The sequence below is a fragment of the Salmo trutta genome, chromosome 19 (genome assembly GCF_901001165.1).
Source record: "Salmo trutta chromosome 19, fSalTru1.1, whole genome shotgun sequence".
Lineage (NCBI taxonomy): Eukaryota > Metazoa > Chordata > Actinopteri > Salmoniformes > Salmonidae > Salmo > Salmo trutta.
In genome coordinates, this window is record NC_042975.1 from 4762057 (window position 1) to 4775970 (window position 13914).

A 13914-nucleotide genomic window follows, 5' to 3' on the forward strand; every position below is an offset into this window, starting at 1 on the left:
GTCTACCTGCGAAGAAATGTGTCCAATCATCTGGGACACAGTGTGTATTTACAATACAACAACATGCCACTCTAATGCTGAATTCAGTAAAGGTGGACAAGGACTGCCATTCCCTTGCGGACCAGATGGTTTGTGACCGAAAGAGCAGGAGATGCATGGTGCAGAGAAGTGATAAATACCCTGATGTAACGGAGGTCAGACGACACTTAGAACAGCAGATTGAACACTTTGAAGAACCTTACGAAAAAATGGAAGAGACTGAAAATGAGATTGACATTGAAGAATTAGTAACATGTACATTGTCCATGTGTGGTTTTCTTACATTGTAGTTGGAGAAGTTGGAGTCCCTCACTGCCCATTCCTACATTGTTTTCTCCCATCTTAAATGTCCATTTCAAAAAATTTAGAACTAAGAACAGATATAGCCCTTGGTTCACTCCAGACCTGACTGCATTCGACCAGCACAAAAATATCCTGTGGTGGACTGCACTAGCATCGAATAGTCCCCGCGATATACAACTTTTCAGGGAAGTCAGGAACCAATACACGCAGTCATTTAGGAAAGTAAAGGCTAGCTTATCCAAACAGAAATTTGCATCCTGTAGCTCTAACTCCAAAAAGTTTTGGGACACTGTAAAGTCCATGGAGAATAAGAGTACCTCTTCCCAGCTGCCCACTGCACTGAGGCTAGGAAACACTGTCACCACCAATAAATCCATGATAATCGAGAATTTCAATAAACATTACTCTACGGCTGGCCATGCTTTCCTCCTGGCTACCCCAATCCCGGCCAACAACTCCGCACCTCCACAGCTACTTGCCCAAGCCTCCCAACTTCTCCTTCACCCAAATCACGATAGCAGATGTTCTGAAAGAGCTGCAAATCCTGGACCCGTACAAATCAGCTGGGCTAGACAATCTGGACCGTCTCTTTCTAAAATTACCCGCCGCCATTGTTGCAACACCTATTACCAGTCTGTTCAACCTCTCTTTCGTATCGTCTGAGATCCCTAAAGATTGAAAAGCTGCCGCGGTCCTCCCCCTCTTCAAAGGGGGGGACACTCTAGACCCAAACTGTTATAGACCGATATCCATCCTGCCCTGCCTTTCTAATGTCTTCGAAAGCCAAGTTAACAAACAGTTCACTGACCATTTCGAATCCCACCGTACCTTCTCCGCTGTGCAATCCGGTTTCCGAGCTGGTCACAGGTGCTCCTCAGCCACGTTCAAGGTCCTAAACGATATCATAACCGCCATCAATAAAAGACAGTAATGTGCAGCCGACTTCATCGACCTGGCCAAGGCTTTCAACTCTGTCAATCACCGTATTCTTATTGACAGACTCAACAGCCTTGGTTTCTCAAATGACTGCCTAGCCTGGTTCACCAACTACTTCTCAGATAGAGTTCAGTGTGTCAAATCAAAGGGCCTGTTGTCCGGACCTCTGGCAGTCTCTATAGGGGTACCACAGAGTTCAATTCTCAGGCCGACTCTTTTCTCTGTATATATAAACGATGTTGCTCTTGCTGCGGGTGATTCCCTGATCCACCTCTATGCAGATGACACCATTCTGTATACATCTGGCCCTTCTTTGGACACTGTTTTAACAAACCTCCAAACGAGCTTCAATGCCATACAACACTCCATCTGTGGCCTCCAACTGCTCTTAAAAACTAGTAAAACTAAATGCATGCTATTCAACCGATCACTGCCCGCACCTGCCCGCCCGACTAGCATCACTACTCTGGACGCTTCTGGCTTAGAATATGTGGACAACTGCAAATACCTAGGTGTCTAGCTAGACTGTAAACTCTCCTTCCAGACTCATATTAAACATCTCCAATCCAAAATTACATCTAGAATCGGCTTCTTATTTCGCAACAAAGCCTCCTTCACTCACGCTGCTAAACATACCCTCGTAAAATTGACTATCCTACAGATCCCCAACTTCGGCGATGCCATTTACAAAATTCAAATCAAATCAAATGTATTTATATAGCCCTTCTTACATCAGCTGATATCTCAAAGTGCTGTACAGAAACCCAGCCTAAAACCCCAAACAGCAAGCAATGCAGGTGTAGAAGCACGGTGGCTAGGAAAAACTCCCTAGAAAGGCCAAAACCTAGGAATAAACCTAGAGAGGAACCAGGCTATGAGGGGTGGCCAGTCCTCTTCTGGCTGTGAAGGGTGGAGATTATAACAGCACATGGCCAAGATGTTTAAATGTTCATAAATGACCAGTATGGTCAAAAAATAATATTCACAGTTGTCGAGGGTGTAACAAGTCAGCACCTCAAGAGTAAATGTCAGTTGGCTTTTCATAGCCGATCATTGAGATTATCTCTACCGCTCCTGCTGTCTCTAGAGAGTTGAAAACAGCAGGTCTGGGACAGGTTGCACGTCCGGTGAACAGGTCAGGGTTCCATAGCCGCAGGCAGAACAGTTGAAACTGGAGCAGCAGCGCGGCCAGGTGGACTGGGGACAGCAAGGAGTCATCATGTCAGGTAGTCCTGAGGCATGGTCCTAGGGCGCAGGTCCTCCGAGAGAGAGAAAGAGAGAAAGAAAGAAAGAAAGAGAGAATTAGAGAGAGCATACTTAAATTCACACAGGACACCGGATAAGACAGGAGAAATACTCCAGATATAACAGACTGACCCTAGCCCCCCGACACATAAACTACTGCAGCATAAATACTGGAGGCTGAGACAGGAGGGGTCAGGAGACACTGTGGCCCCATCCGACGATACCCTCAGACAGGGCCAAACAGGAAGGATATAACCCCACCCACTTTGCCAGAGCACAGCCCCCACACCACTAGAGGGATATCTTCAACCACCAACTTACCATCCTGAGACAAGGCCGAGTATAGCACACGAAGATCTCCCCCACGGCACGAACCCAAGGGGGGGTGCCAACCCAGACAGGAAGATCACGTCAGTGACTCAACCCACTCAAGTGACGCACCCCTCCTAGGGACGGCATGGAAGAACACCAATAAGCCAGGCTAGAGCTTCTGCCATAGAGCACTATAACAGAGTGCCCACTATAGACTGGGTTGGCTTAGCAATGCATTCAGTACCTATAGTTTGGGTCCCAGGTTCCATTATACCAGCTTCTCAGGTTCCCAATTAAATGATTAACCAAGAAAATTAGTTAGAGATCCTTAATTAATCAAGTCTATTTCATAAACCCAGAGTAAAATGACATGCACTTGTATGACTATTTGATGACACAGGGTTTCAGAACAATTAATCAGATTTATTCAAAATTCCAAAAACAGGCATAAAAAACCCCCAGATCAATCACAAATCAATATCACCAATCAATGAATGAAAGGCAAACAACAACCGTGAATTTAATTGAGACGCCTTCAGCACCCTTAACTAAACCCTTATTGGGGTGTGCAAATACAATATTTTTTGTCTATTACAATTATGAGAAGCACAATATTAAATAACAAGAAAAATGGTTTCTTGTCTTATCCTGTTGGGGCTAGGGGGCAGTATTGAGAATTTTGAAAAAAAATTGTGCCCATTTTTAACTGCCTCCTACACCAACTCAGAAGCTAGGATATGCATATTATTACCAGATTTGGATAGAAAAGACTCTGAATTTTCTAAAACTGTTTGAATGGTGTCTGTAAATATAACAAAACTCATATGGCAGGCAAAAACCTGAGAAAAAAAAAAGAATTTTGTGGCTGTACTATTTTTTTTTAGTCATTGTTAATAGATAACACAGTGAGAAAGGATTCATTTCGCACTTCCTACGGCTTCCACTAGATGTCAGCGATCTTTATAAAGTTGTTTGAAGCGTCTATGATGAACAGAGACCGGATGACAAGGAAGAGAAGTTGACCTCCCTGGGATGTCGTCACTTCATTATTGCCCGCACCTGCGCAATCATTTGAGTTCGTGTCAGGCGAGACATTTTTCAAAAACGTTTCTCAAGACACAGGAGAGGTCGGGTTGAAACATTACTGATGTTTCACGTTAAAAATGGCTCTAAAGATTGATGCTAAACAACGTTTGACATGTTTGAACGAACGTAAATAGATTATTTTTTTAACTTTACGTTGTGACTTCCCACCCCCCTACTTTTTAGTAGCCTACCGAAGCGCTAACAACTTGGAGTTATTTGGACATCAATTATGAACTTTGTCGAAAGAAACCACATTTGTTCTGGACCTGGGATACCTGGAAGTGTCTTCTGATGGAGATAATCAAAGGTAAGGGGATATTAACAATTTCATTATCGATATTAGATGATGCTAACTGTATAGCCTAGCCTATTGTTCTTAGCATTGTACCCCGTTTATTGCAAAATGTGGTTTCCCAGTAAAGTTATTTTGAGATCTGGCAATGCGGTAGCATTTACGAGATGATAATATATTATTCTTTGAATGACAATATTATAATTTACCAATGTTTTCGAATAGTAATTTTGTAAATTGTAACGCTGAATTCAAGGAAGCATTTGAGGCGAAAAAAATTCAGAATTTCACCGCGACTGTAAATGCTGTTTTTGGATATAAATATGAACTTGATGGAACAAAAAATGCATGTATTGTATAACATAATGTCCTAGGAGTGTCATCTGATGGAGATTGTCAAAGGTTAGTGCATAATTTTAGCTGGTTTCTGCTTTTGGTGACGCCTGACCTTGAATTGAAAATGGATGTTTGTACTTTTTTGGCTATGTACTGTCCTAACATAATCTAACTTTATGCTTTTGCCGTAAAGCCTCTTTGAAAATCGAACAATGTGGTTAGATTAAGGAGATGTTTATCTTTTAAATGGTGTAAAATAGTTGATTGTTTGAGAAATTGAAATTATTAGATTTTTGATGTTTTGAATTTCCAGCCTTGCTAGCAATCCCATCTCAGGGTTTAATGCTACTTCCACAAGTCTGGTTCATCCTTGGGAGCAATTTCCAAACACCTGAAGGTACCACGTTCATCTGTACAAACAATAGTACACAAGTATAAACACCATGGGACCACGCCGCCATCATACCGCTCAGGAAGGAGACGCGTTCTGTCTCCTAGAGATTAATGTACTTTGGTACTAAAAGTGCAAATCAATCCCAGAACAACAGCAAAGGACCCTGTGAAGATGCTGGAGGAAACGGGTACAAAAGTATCTATATCCACAGTAAAACGAGTCCTATATCGACATAACCTGAAAGGCCCCTCAACAAGGAAGAAGCCACTGCTCCAAAACCGCCATAAAAAAGCCAGACTACGGTTTGCAACCGCACATGGGACAAGATCGTACTTTTTTGAGAAATGTCCTCTAGTCTGATGAAACAGAAATAGGACTGTTTGGCCATAATGACCATAACCCCAAACATACTTCCAAAGTTGTGGCAAAATGGCTTAAGGACAACAAAGTCAAGGTATTGGAGTGGCCATCACAAAGCCCTGACCTCAATCTAATAGAAAATGTGTGGGCAGAACTGAAAAAGTGTCTGCGAGCAAGGAGGCCTACAAACCTGACTCAGTTACACCAGCTCTGTCAGGAGGAATGGGCCAAAATTTACCCAACCTATTGTGGGAAGCCTGTGGAAGGCTACCCAAAACGTTTGACCCAAGTTAAAGAATATAAAGGCAATGCTACCAAATACTAATTGAGTGTATGTAAACTTCTGACCCACTGGGAATGTGATGGAAGAAATAAAAGCTGAAATAAACCATTCTTTCTGCGATTATTCTGACATTTCACATTCTTAAAATAAAAAGTGGTGATCCTAACTGACCTAAAACAGGGAATTGTTATTGAATTGTTAACAGGGAATTGTTTAAATGTATCTGGCTAAAGTGTATGTAATCTTCCGACTTCAACTGTAAATATATGGACGAGTAATGTCAGAGCGACAGGCTAAGATCCAGTAGAATACAATTATTACTCATCTACAGGGGGAAGGGACTCTCATCCAGCGTCGGCAGCTCATCAGTCTCACAATCCTATGGAGGAGCATTAAACATGATGGCAGCTGAGACCTTATCAGCCAGGGAGCTACAGATAGCCTTACAGCATGTTAGTAATACAATTAGGCAGACTAAGCAAAAAAAACAAACACTGCAGCCCATTGGGCAATTTGGGATCCCCAACTTCCAAACAGGGATTTCAACCAAGTTGCAAGAAATTTGTGGAGTGGTTGAAAAACAAGTTTTAATGACTCCAACATAAGTGTATGTAAACTTCTGACTTCAACTGTATATATTCATAATTACATTCCTTTACTTAGATGTGTGTGTGTATTGGTAGATATTACTGCACTGTTGGAGCTAGAAACACAAGCATTTCACTACACCCACAATAACATCTGCTAAACACGTGTATGTGATTTGAAGGTTGTTTTTGTTTGACAAGTTTAGAAGGGAACCCTCTAAGTCAGCACCAACTTTTTGAAGGCCCTAGCAGATTTGTTAAACAACAGGTTTTATATTTTGACTAGTTGATGTCCCAGGGAAAGTTAGTACAGAACATGTGTCAATGCAACCCGATTGTAGTAAGAGCTATGGAAACAACGGTTAAACATTGAGAGATGTATTTACCTCTGAGTCTACAGATCCTTTGTGTGTGTGTGTGTATTTGTTTGATAGATTCACTCCTGTTAACAGAAGTATTACCTTGCCTGTAGATTTTAGCTATATTATGATGACAGTATTTCCATAAATGAAATTGTGTAATGAAGCATATGTGCAAATGTATGAAGCTAAGGTTTTAAGATAAACCATTCTACTGCAATGGTTTTACAAGTGTAAGGGCTATGAAATAAGGATCAATTCTGTTATCCCGGAAGGGCTGTGACGTCTTTTTGGCGCGATCAGCTCCTACAGTCAAAGATGAACCACAGATAGAACAATGAGACAGATATTCCACTGGATGTATAAAATGTGAAGCATCCGCTTGGCGTTTCCACTCACTACCAAATAAATACCAAATATCTCATCAATGAAACATTTGATCTTAATACAGTTTTCTGTACCCAAAACTAGAATCTGTGCTGAACAGAGTGGAAGAAGTTTTGTAGACTTTACCATTTGCCAAAGTAAAAATGTTAAGTTAATATACACACGCAATTTACAGAGTAGACTTTCTCCTAGGGAAATATGCAACATCTCACTAGATCACGCCAATCGAATCAGGCAGGCTAGCTTGTGCTTGTTCTGCCTGCTCTTTGTTCCCATTGGAAATGAATACCTAGAATAAATGCTGTGCCGATTTTTATCTTGAACCCCCGAAGGAACGGGGAAAACCAGACTAGCCTCTCAAGCTCGACCGAAGATATCGCAGCCTATATATTTTGGGGGTAAGTACTACTTTATATATTTTGCAGGGTATGTACTACTTCCTACCTAATAAGTTTCTTTGACTAGCTAGCTAACGTTACCTAGCAAGCAACAACAATGAGAAACTAGGGTGTAATCATTAGTCCGAAACAGTTGCGTTTTGCAACGAAAACGAGTTTCTATTGGACAAATTCAGGTAGGTCCCTCTCCGTTTCGTTCCGTTTGCGAAACGTTTTGCAACTGAATCAGCGTAATGAATACGCCCCTGCTATGCGGTAAATGTGTGCTAATCGAGGTGATCAGGTTTGGAGATTATTCTCTATATCAAGCGGATGTATATTATACCAAAACGGATATCATCCCTTCCAAAAGAATCAAAGACAATTGTGGCTGCAAAATATTAAGAAAGAGTGGACTGGTTATTATAGTTTATGTGGAGTAGAGCACATTTAATCTCGGGGTAAATTTACTTGGGCTAGCTAACTAGATATTGTAACGACCTTTAACACCTATAGCGACCTCGTCAAGGGGTTCGGACCTCTTGGCATAACCGCTAAAGGAAAGGCTCAGCCATTTTGAATGTTATATTGTTTTTGTGCATCTGAGTGATGTTCTATCGATTCCCTGGGTAATTTCATGTTTTCACCTTTAGAACAAAGTTCTACAGCATTAGTAAAAATATAATCAATACACGTGAATAATAACGTTTTATTGTTTGTACACTTTTTGGTAGGTTGACTGATAACATGAACCAGATTACAGGCACTGGTTACAGTGAGCAGGTTCATATTGAGTGGTGAAGAATTGATGAAAACCAGTCTATATTCAGGTCACCCAGATATCTCTCTTAACGTCACACACTATCAAGCCATTTAACACATATTATCCAGATACTGACTGCCAGCACTCGGTAGATAGCAGTACCCCAAAAGAATAGGCTTTAGATGTGGCAGGTGAACCTGCAACCACAACACTTCAACAACCTTTTTGGCACGAGATCCTCTCTCAGCTTCACAGGAATTTGTCTGGGAAACATGTTCAGCAACACCTCCCCCCATATTTTTATTAGTCGCTGTTTATTATTATTATTATCTATGCATAGTCACATTACCCCTACCTACATGTACAAACTACCTTGACTAACCTGTACCCTCGCCCATTGACTCGGTACCAGTAGCCCCTGTATATAGCCCTGTTGTTATTGTGTTATTTTATTTGGTAAATATTTTCTTAACTCTTTCTTGAACTGCATTGTTGATTAAGGGCTTGTAAGTAAGCATTTCACGGTAAGGTCTACTACACCTGTTGTATTCGGCACGTGAAAATTATTATTTGATTTTGATTTGTGCTGGGGACAATAAAGGCCACTCAAAAATGTGCAGTTTTGTCCCAACGCAATATCGCAGATGTCTCTAGTTTTCAGGGAGGGCGCAAATGGCATGCTGACTGCAGAAATTTCCACCAGAGTGATTCAATTATGTCAATGTTAATTTCTCTACCCTAAGCCACCTCCAATGTCATTTTAGAGACTTTGGCAGTACGTCAAACCGGCCTCACAACCGCAGGCCACGTGTAACCATGCCAACCCAGGACCGCCACATCTGGCTTTACCTGCGGCATCGTCTGAGACCAGCCACCCGGACAGCTGATGAAACTGTGGGTTTGCACAACCCAAGAATTTCTGCATAAACTTGAAATGTTTTAGTTTGTTGCAGCGATAGTGTTAAGGCTAAATTCAAATGTGCAATATTTCTTTAACAGAGCTGCATTATCCTGACTGTTACCATAGTGACCAGAGCACGCCAGAGCCAAAAGGTGGCGTCAGTGAAGACGGAGGATGCACAAGTTGAATGTCATAATCAAAGAAGAAGTGGATAATTTTATTTACCAAAGTGAGTATTAGGCTGGTTGGGATTAGGGCTGGATAAATAAGTACTGTGTGTATGTTCTTGTTCTGCTATCCTTGTTGGGGACCCGAAATCCCCAAATGTCCCCACAAGGATAGTAAAACAAGGAAAAGTTCTCCCCTAGTGGGGACATTTCCCACATCCCCATGAGGACAAATTATATTTTAAGTTTAGGGTTAGGTTTAGAATTAGGGTTTAAGGTAAGGGTTAGGTTTAGGGAAAATAGGATTTTGAATGGAATTGAATTTTGGGTCCCCACGAGGATAGAAGAACGTGTCAAAATCAAAGAAGAAGAAAAGGAAGTTATAATAATAATAATTTAGTTTACCAAAGTAAGTATTAGTTGTGTACGAACAGGAAATACGTCGGACTTATTCTTCAGCCAGGCTTATTGTGTTGTCTAGACTATTCTGGAGTGCTGAAGGAAGGAAAGGAAGAAGACACGTGGGAGCCTTATTAGCCTCAGTCAGTGTTATTATGATAATATAAGCATTATAGGAATTTCGACAAAAAAGTTTAGATCACCATAGTTTATTGAATTGGTGTTTGAATTTACCACTGGAATTGATTGAATGGGAAATTGTAGGTATTTTTATTTAACTAAAAGACCCTTTGACAGGATGTAGCCCAAACATTCAGACTGTGGAGAAAGTTCCTTATCAGAACACCAGTCTATGGAGAACTCAAAGAAACCTCACTGCTGCACTGAAAATTAACAAGGCATTAGCTCACACATACTGGAGAGAAGCCTTACCATTGCTCTGGCTGTGGGAAAAGTTTCAGATATAAGAGCAGTTTGGTACAACATCAAAGAAAACACACAGGGGAGACCTCTAATGGCTGCTCTGACTGTGAGAAGAGCTTTTGTCAACTTTCAAACTTGATACAACAATCAGAACACACAGGGGAGAAATCTTATAGCTGCTCTGACTGGGAAGCGTTTCAGTCAACATTCAAACTAGGAACACCATCAGAGAAAATACATGGGAGAGACCTAATGGCTGCTCTGACTGTGAGAAGAGCTTTTGTCAACTTTCAAACAACAATCAGAACACACAGGGGAGAAACCTTATAGCTGCTCTGACTGGGAAGCGTTTCAGTCAACATTCAAACTAGGAACACCATCAGAGAACACACACAGGGGAGAAATCTTATAGCTGCTCTGACTGGGAAGCGTTTCAGTCAACATTCAAACTAGGAACACCATCAGAGAAAACACACAGGAGAGATTTTATAGCTGCTCTGTGAGGAAAAACCTCAAATGAAATGAACACTTTAGTACAACATCAGAGAACGCTTGATGGTCTTCTACTCTAAAGAACCACCAGTGTAAAACACTGGGGTGGAGCTGTACCTCTAGTTTGTTGAACAATGTATGTAGTACTATAGTGCCATTGAAATTTAAAGGCAATGTTCGCAGAGACTGCATTCACTTTGAGCCGACATATGCAGCGTTCCACAATCGGAAATTACCTTTAAAAAGGTGGAGTATGCAGAAATCGCTCTGCTATTTCCTGGTTGTTAAAAATCTAATAGTTCGCCTAATTTCAGTTTGGGACAAAACAAGCAATGTTTTGTGTAGATAATCATTGTACCATCTAAACCACTGAAATATATTTTCAATAACCAAAAAATATTGTTTGATGTTTGAAGCTGGTGTACAAAACAGAAGTAAAAGAAGCAAAAACAAAATTTAAGCACAAGAAGCATAGAAATAGCTCACATAGAACAGATCTACAGCTTCTTAGACTTGCTTTCAATGAGTGACAGATCTATAACTCACATTTCTATGTGCATTTGGACAGGTCGCCCAATAAAATGTACATATTGCAAGCTTTAAAATTTGAAGTGCGCTATAGTGCTGAACTTTGGTGATGAGGATTGAATCGATCCCTTACACTTTGTTCAGACGTGACCATTTTTGTCACACAGTATATATATATATATATATATGAGGTTGAAAGAAGACTGAACTTCAAGCTTGTTGGTTCAATGTTATGCTGGACCAGTGGTCTTGATCTATGCTGTCATTGTAGACAGTTGAAAACATTACCACAGTAGTTGTTTCCTCAATTCTTCTCAAAGCTCATTGGAGGAGAGGATCCAAGGTCCCCGGATCTTATCCACATTCGGATTGTGCCCACATTGTAGTCATTGCATCTACACAGGGGTAGTAAAATGTCTCTTATCCGTCCAGTGTGTCCGCATTGTGATCAGAATATATCCTGGTCCCTCCCTGTATGTAAATTGAGGTCAAATCAATGGTGTCACCAATGATTTTAGAGGGTTGGATTATGATGATTTAAATGGTTTAAACTGTCCAGATCCGGCTACACTTGTAAGATATCCAGACACAATGCGTGTCTGACTACCTCCAGAGGTGGTCAGGAAGATCGGATCACAATGCGCCTTTTTTAATTCATCTACATTATGTGGACAAGATCAGGACAAGGACGCATGTTAGAAGCAGGTATAAAACAGCACTTACATTTCATATACAGCATAAAAGATAAAACACAGTCCCAGTCCTAGAAAAATACATTACCATTTTTTTTTGCATTGTACAATACACACCAAGTACTAACACACACACTTTTAACTCTCCTTAAGCATGCTCCACAAGAGTAGAAACCAGAACATTTAAAAAATAAAAACAAACAATAAAGGAATAAAGTGCATATTTGAGAAGTCCCGTCCATATATCATTGTTATTTCTGATATAAAGTGATGGGGAAAAACTACACTTGCCAGTCAAACACACACACACTTCCTATTATGTACACAAAAGTGGCAAACATCTGATATAAAACACGTCCATGTGGAGATATTCTGTCAAAATTATTGGCACGCTCAGAGCTAGTACTTGGTTGTGCAGCCTTTGGCCAAGATAATTGCAGACAAACTCAATGAGTTTACAGCACCTTTTCTACTGGGAATTTTACCCACTTTTCAGCAGCAAACTGCTCTAATTCTTCAATGTTTGAGGGGTGCCCTCCACCACAACTTCTGTTTTCAGCTCTCGTCATAGGTTATGGATGTGATTTAGGTCTGGACTCTTTTGATGGCCACAAATTGAAGAATTAGAGTAGAGAGTAGAGAATTAGAGCTGCTGAAAAGTGGATAAAATTCCTGTTGCCAGTTATCTTGGACAAATGGCTGTGCAACCAAGTACTAGCTCCAGAGTGCCAGTATACCTGTACATGCTGTCTACAACATTCTCTCACTCACTCACTTCAAGTGGTCTTGAAGTCAATGTTCGCAAGACAGAGAGAAGACTGTACTTGTTTGAACTGATTTTGAAGGATATTATAAGTGATTTGACTTTGCTCATTCTGCTAGTTGTGCTGCTCGGTCAGATTTGGTTCAGGCCCTGAGGTATTGAACAGTCAAACTAAATCTCTGAAAACAACCTCTAGCCCTTTACACAGTCAGCACATCTGGGCCTACAACCACAAAGCATCTCAGAGTAGGAGTACTGATCTAGGATCTGTCCATATAATATTATTCATTATGATCTAAAAAAGGCTAAACTGATCCTAGATCTTACTCAGATGGTAACGGACTGACCACCGGGAAAATTCCCTGTGGGCTGATCAACCTCTGGGCCGGTGGGCCGTCCTGCCTTATACATTTTTTTTTTTTTTACAATTAATAAAAAAGTTGTCAGAAGGTTGAGCGACACGAGCCAACCCCTTCTTTTCCCCAGACCTGTTGGTTCCAAACGAACGTCTATGCAACCCTTCGCCTCACCCCCTTTGTCTTGCTCTCTCACACACACATTGACACTGACAGCTCGAAAACTATGTTCACCAAAGGGTAGAAGAGCATGAGAAGAGCAACACGCACAGAAGTAGTGCTGAGACAAAACGTTTTAATGTCCTCCAAAGCAGACAGTCAAAGTCTGCTCAGTGGCAGTCAGGTGTCTGCCCACAGAGAGCAGGTACGCAGGAGAAGACAGGTGTCTACCCACAGAGAGCAGGTACGCAGGAGAAGACAGGTGTCTGCCCACAGAGAGCAGGTACGCAGGAGAAGACAGGTGTCTGCCCACAGAGAGCAGGTACGCAGGAGAAGACAGGTGTCTGCCCACAGAGAGCAGGTACGCAGGAGAAGACAGGTGTCTGCCCACAGAGAGCAGGTACACAGGAGGACAGGTGTCTGCCCACAGAGAGCAGGTACGCAGGAGAAGACAGGTGTCTGCCCACAGAGAGCAGGTATGCAGGAGAAGACAGGTGTCTGCCCACAGAGAGCAGGTACGCAGGAGAAGACAGGTGTCTGCCCACAGAGAGCAGGTACACAGGAGGACAGGTGTCTGCCCACAGAGAGCAGGTACGCAGGAGAAGACAGGTGTCTGCCCACAGAGAGCAGGTATGCAGGAGAAGGCAGGTGCTGGAACGTGTCGTAGACATAGTGAAAGTCATTGGCAAGATGGGGGCTCAGTTACAGGGGGATGCAGTCTGAGGCTGCGTCTACATTAGAGGACACCAGTACCGATCACGGTCATTTCTTTTGGATGATAATACTACTGGGAATGTATGACGTCTGGTTGAAAGAACATCTCACCGAATGCATTGAGAAAAGCAAGAACCTACATCAGTCCTGGGGCAAGAGGCAGAGATTCTCTAATCACACTCCTCTCAAAAAATACTGTCAACACCGTCATTCACACAATTCAGAGCATTATCCAAGAGAACATGTCAAGTGAAATTGAAC